The following is a 6,884-nucleotide window of genomic DNA, read 5'->3' on the forward strand; positions in this document are numbered from 1 at the left end:
TCAGTTTTTAACAGAAACTACAAAGACACCAGAAAAATTGAAATTTATTCTAAGTGCGAATTTAAGAGCTATTAAAGGTGAAAATGATGATACAAATAATTTATATGCCTTCTTTCTACATTTATCGTTTAAGCTTTATACATGATTTCAGTCTTAAACCCTTAGAAACCACTAAGACGCCAGAAAAATTGAAATTTATTCTAAGTGCGAGATTAAGAGCTATCGTCAGACTTAGTCACAAGACACAAAATATGAATTAAAGAAATGTTCCAAAAACTTTGTAAAGTTTTATAACACAGATGTAGATGAAAACCTAATCCAAGAAATTTGTTTGTTACGGGATTTGATTTTGAATGAAAGAGATGCAAATAACGCACAAGGCATATTGTAATGCATACTAAATAATAATTATAATGAGTTATTTCTAAATGTATCAACTGTGTTAAAACTTTTCTTTACGTTGCCAGTTATTACAGCATGTGCTGTACAGCATTTGCTCTTTCAGCAAATTAAAATTAATAAAAAAAATTATCTTCGGTCAAGCATGTGTTCAGAACGCTTAAGTGCACTTGCTGTATTTAGCACCGAAAAAGAAATTGCAAAAAATTGTAATTTTTCTGAAGTAATTTATGTATTTGCAAATTCTTGATATGTTCTTCAACCTTGAAATTTGAGTGGATGGCAATTTCTAATAAACTGAAAAGAGTTAATTATTATTTGCAATTATATTATGAGAAATTGTTGAAGCTGCCAGTTTCCAAATTTGAGTTTTTAAGTTGGATTTGGCAAGGGGAATGCACAGGTTGGAAAATTGAATTCAAGATGAGATTTAGAATAATGACGATAAATCTACTTTAGAGAGTGGATTCATTAAAATATTAGTCAATAGCCAGCCAATTAAAAAAAAACAGCCTTCAAATTTTCGCCATAGCTTATACACCAATAAGTTCTCTCGTCTTTTAATGTCGAACTGCGCAGAAAAGGTATTCGCTAGGAGGCTGAAAGGCCAAGGCTCATTTTTGGTTGCGTTTTTTAAAAAAATTCTTTTGATATTATTTTAAATTGACTTAACCATTTACAAATAATGTTAATTTTTCTGTTACTCATTTTTAGTCAAAAATAAATGCTTATTCTCCTAATACTTGAATTATAATTTAATTTTTTTTAAAAAAATAATAATAAATATAGATGCATTTTTTTTGTTAAAAAAATCTAAATTATTTAATCAAATTAACTATTTAAAAATGGTTTTAATTAATGTTATGCATTATTCGCATGATTTCATTTGCACTCTCCTACTCACACAGATGTTTAACTTCAGAATATTTTTACTATCTATATTATGTTTAATTTATTAAAAGAAGATATAATACACTTTAATTACAGCAAATGCAAAGAAAAACTGACACGTTTGCTCTGAATATCTGAAAAAAAAAAGTTGTAGGATTGAAGAGGAATTTCGAAATATAATTAAATATTCTTATCTCTTAAAATTTTTCTTCTTTCTTGTTACAAAATATCACTAATCCTTCTAATAAGAGTTCTTCATTTGGATTCTTGTTCTTTTTTTTACGTTCTTATCTAGACTCAGAAACAAATATTTGTATTCGTTATATAAACTTCATTTCTCTAGTTATTGCTCGTGTTTGAACGGTCATTAAAATTTTGCCCATTTGCATACATATTCGGTAACTTAACATCTGCTTTCTACTATTTCCTTTTCATTATTAAAAGCGGGAACATTTGTTTATGTATTTAATAAATTATCAGCTGCTCTCTTTGATTTTTGACATGAAAACGATTTCGTAAAGTTAAAATAAGTAATTTATCGTTATTAAAATTTAAAAATACAGCATTTTTAATGATTTTAAGGTGATAATAGTAATTTTTGTTATTTATCAACCAATATAAAATCTATATTACTAGTTATTTTATCGTTTGAAATTGAAATCATAATTATTTTTCAAGCATAAGATAAACGAACTTTTATTTTTGCATAAAAATAAAATGAATAACGCATAAACAAAATGATTTGTGAATTAGAAAATAAAAAAGTAAAATGGCTTCTTCTAACACATATACTTTCGACTGTTTACTTTCTAACGCATTTTATAAATGTAAGTGAGCCAAGATGATTTCTCATGCTTTTTATTACCGAAAACATCTGTGCGCGGGATTATCCCTTTTTCTCCTACTAAATTCAATACCAAACTCAATTTTTTGACCAGTACCCTCTTTTTTTGGTGAGGTTTTTGTTTGAAGATAGCATTTGAAAACTTCAACATCTCCTCCTTGCTTTTGCAGTAATCCAAAGGGAAAGCTTAATAATTCAGGAGTCAACTAATAAAACAATTTTAGAATCAAATAAAACAATTGACAATGGTTTTGGAACTACAATTAAAAGCAGCAGTACTTTGTATTTGTTATTCGAAATTTTTTTTAATCGATCATGAATCTTTTATAACGCTTCTACTAGATAGAACATTCAGAGCGCTTCTACTAGAATAATGATTCGAATATCTGACTTAAAGTCAATATTTTTGTAGAGCAATTTGCAACAATAACTTAGATATCCGATACTATTTGAAAATTTTTTTTTCAAGAATCCATATTATTTGCAATAAAAAAAATTATAAAATATATTAAAGATAAAAAAAAAAAATTAGAAAATAATAAGTTAAAAATCTTTAACCAAAGCACTCTTTTTAATAAATTCAGAGTAATAACCTGTTTTATTTCTCAGAAATAATGATACTGAAATAAAATCCTAAAAACTCGAAGTACTGTAAACGACATTATAAAGATATTAAGCTTCAATGTATGTTTATAAGCATCAATGCAAAGATTATTTCTATCAACTCGTCACGAATTTATGAGTTTGTTTTAAACGTCGGTATTTCTGATAAAAAAAGAATGAATTTTTACATTTAAATAATGTTTTTTTTTAAATTTTTATTATTATTTTATTAGTATTATTATCATGCTTTTAGAAGGTTTTACACTTTCTCTCTCTGATAGGATCATAAATAGCTAAAAAATATTATTCAGTTTTTTTTTTAAACATTTTAATTCGAAATCTAGTAAATTATCTCATTTGAAATTGTAGAATGATTTTCAAAACAGTTTATCTTAAAATCTCAAAGACCAATTTCAATTGCGGTATAAGCTTAACATTTTTATGCTGAAATATCTTTAATAAATGGTTTCAGGAATAATATCTCCAATGGATTGAATCGTCCTTCTATGTATCTTTCTGGAATTAGGAAATTCGGGATGATAAACGGAGAATTCTTATTTGCGAAACTTCTGCATTTGTGATATTATTCGAATATTATATTACTACATTAATTCGCTGTGTTACTGAAGTACTTGGGAAATGCCTTGCATGTGGTTCCATTTCACCAAACATTACTAGCGCGGAAACAAAAACATATTTTTTTTTCTATGAATAGACTCTCGTTAGAGCTCCAGTCCGCTATTTCCCGACATTAATGTAGGTAGGTTTCACATTTCTTGGAAGGTATGCAACGAAGATAATAAATACACGGACACAATTTATTTTTTTCAAGCCCAGTCATTATCAGTGGTTCAATGGTCCAGAGCATGACATAATGTTTTCTCTCTTTCGTGATATTTAATTGCAAAAAATGATATAAATGCACTAAAGTTTGCACGTCCCATAAAACTAGCGCCTGAGACTTTAATATAACTCTCATGCTTCCCGGGTGCTATGCCATTATTGGGATGGATGGATAGTGGGATTTAGTGGCGCAAGTGCCATATTTGATTATACTGCGCCATTACTATTAAAATATATATAAGACGTTTTTATGTAAGATTTACAAAATCTTACTAAATGCCATTGTTGGGAAAAAGTGTCAAGTATGTCAGCGATATCTGGAAAGGAGGGCATAGCGAAAGAAATGATTTGTAGCTGTCAAGATATGAGCCCAGAATTTATAACAGTCTGAATTTGTTCCATCAATACATTACAAACAGTTACAGTCAATAACAGTAAGATTCTGTTATGAGGGTGTTGTGCATTTTACCTTCCAATGCACAATCTACATATTGCGAGTAATCATATCTTTCGCATTTTTTTTTCCCATTAATTTTGAGTAGTGCAATACTCATACAACACATTTATGCGTTTTAAACAATAACTATTTATTTTTAATAACACATTTAAACCAGAAATCAGTTTTTTTAAACACTTTCTTGTTTATAAAGTACACAGAGAAAAGTATTTTAATCCTCAAAAAAATTGGAACTCGATATTTTAACAATTCGCCACGTTTCAAGCCTCCTTGAATAAGAAAAACATATTTTTGGAATTACGTCTGTCTGCTTGTTCGTGAACACGATAACTCAAAAACGTTGTGAGCTAGACGGATGCATAAATTTAGTATATGGTTTCTACACCATATATGTAGATTTCTATCAAATTGTGAATGAAGTTTGACTGTACAAATATAAGCTAACAAAATAACTACAAAATGAAGAGAATTATATGGGTATAATTTGGTACACAGATTTAACATCGAAAATATAAGCGCCTGTCAAATTTGAAATCAAATCTGTCAAGAGGGCGGTCATCTGTCTGTCTGAGCTTTCATAGTCATGTAAACGCGATAACTCAAAAACACAATGGATTAAATTTAAGAAATTCGGTACTTGATTTGCGATTGCATTTGTAGTTCTGTACAAATTTTGGTTTTAATCGGTCAGAGAAAAGGTTTTTGTGGTATTCAGTTTTCTGGTATTTTTGTGACCAAAAGCTTTGCAGCTTTTGTATTATATACGCTTTTCGATTCATTCCTTTCTCTGGCCGTTAAATTATAGAATCTAACAGAGATCTTCTGCATTGGAACAACATTAGAGATAATGAACAGATTAAATATATTGGATTACAGTTGAGCCATCAAACACAAATTACAGTCTGAGTCAACAATGAGCAAAAGTTATATTATATAAGCATTATTAGTATATAAGCATAAGCATTATATAGTATATAAGCATTATTTTATGTGAAGCAGAATGCAGTTTCGAAGACAGTGAAGAGACTTTCGAATTCGTGACGTTGCTTTATTTCATTTTGGAGAAGCAGGCATTAAACACAAGCGACGAGCATACACACAACGACACAGAAAGAAATGAGGAAAAAGCTCTTGAAGATTTTATCCCTGGTCTTATATAACCTGAGATATTGATAGAGAAAATATTTCTCCATAGTGCTTATATACAATGATATTTCGATAGAGATTTTCACTGCACGTGCCGACAGGCAAGGGAAACACAGGGATCTTTAAAAAAAAATTTGTCACGTCAGCGGTATTTTGTGCCTTCACTCAGAGTGTAGGAAAATTAAGCTTTTAGCCGATTCAGCAATTTTACAAAGCTTCTCTTGAATTAATTAAGTACAGAAAGTGGAATTAAATCAGGAAATAAGATAATATTTCAGAATGAAATTACTATTTGCTAAATTAAGAAAAAACCTTGGAAATTAATTAAATTGAAATTAGAGTTTAAAATATCATAATATATATATATATATTTAAATCGTAGACATCATATATTCAGTTACAAAATAAAGTTGGTTAACAGCGAAACTGTCTACATCTCAGGATATCTTTGAACTTGATCTGACACCCACCTCTGCCTTCATCTGATTTATAAACAGTGCCCAGAATGTATACCAAATTTGCATAAAATAGCATATTAGCCCCATTTATTTGGTAGACTAACCACATAGCGACCAGATGATTCACTGGGAATATCAGTTATATTTGATTTCAAAAAATTCCTTAGATATAACTTAATGATTCCATCAAATTGTCAGACAATAAGCCATGTTAGTTTAATTGTTTTAATCAAGTTCTGTTTTTTTTTTTTTTTTTTTTGTGTGTGTGTGTGTCCATATGAATTTTTCTAATGAAGACTGTTCCATTACATCATAGCGCTATAACAAAATATAAATATCATGTTCATCTATCTTCCAAATTTTGCGGTATTATAATTTAACTTTTTTTTGATCTTGTAAACTACACAAATATTAAATAGAATCCTTATTACCTTAAATAATGGAAGAAAATCATGCAATTACATATTTGATGAAACAATGAAAGCCCTTGAATTTTACAGCAACATTAAAATCTATGGCTGCAAATTAAGGGAAAAAACAAAAAAATGTTTTTTACAAAATGCCAAACTTTAGAAAAATCCACTCGACTATCAAATTGATGTCTCTAAAAAAAAGACATCTTATTAAAAAAAAAAAAATTGAAATGGTGCAAAATTTATTTTTATGCAATTATTTTTTCAGAAGTTATTGTGGAAAAATACAACAATTTCACTTAATTTTTATTCAATTAAAATTTTTAAAAGTTGCTCCAAGGTCCTCATAAGATATGAGTAATTCTACAAAACAATGTCTCCCAAATTTATTTTTGTCAAATGTTATTTTGTTAATAGGCATAGTGATATGCCTCAATCCACTAAAAATTGAATCAAATAATTTAATAATAATGAATGTAAAATATAATTTGTACATGGAAATTCTTTTCATTTGTTCATGTGTCATGGATATATGAAGAAATTTAACAAAGGTAATAATAATAATGTGCATATCTGGATAATTTAGAAAATTATCAGTATTAAGCTAATTAATCATGATGTAAAAAGGAAATATCATAAGTGAATAATTAGGCCGTTATTTCTTCAGAAATGAAAAAGAAGAAAATTATTTGGATTGAAATGCAAGCAGATATACAAAAATTAATGATTAATTATAAATCAATTTTTATGGAAATAAATAATACAGAAGCCAAACAAATGTTATCAATCAAAGAGTTAAAAAAATAAATTTGTATTAATAAAAAGTTCAT

The sequence above is a fragment of the Argiope bruennichi genome, chromosome 3, assembly GCF_947563725.1.
Source record: "Argiope bruennichi chromosome 3, qqArgBrue1.1, whole genome shotgun sequence".
Classification (NCBI taxonomy): Eukaryota; Metazoa; Arthropoda; class Arachnida; order Araneae; family Araneidae; genus Argiope; species Argiope bruennichi.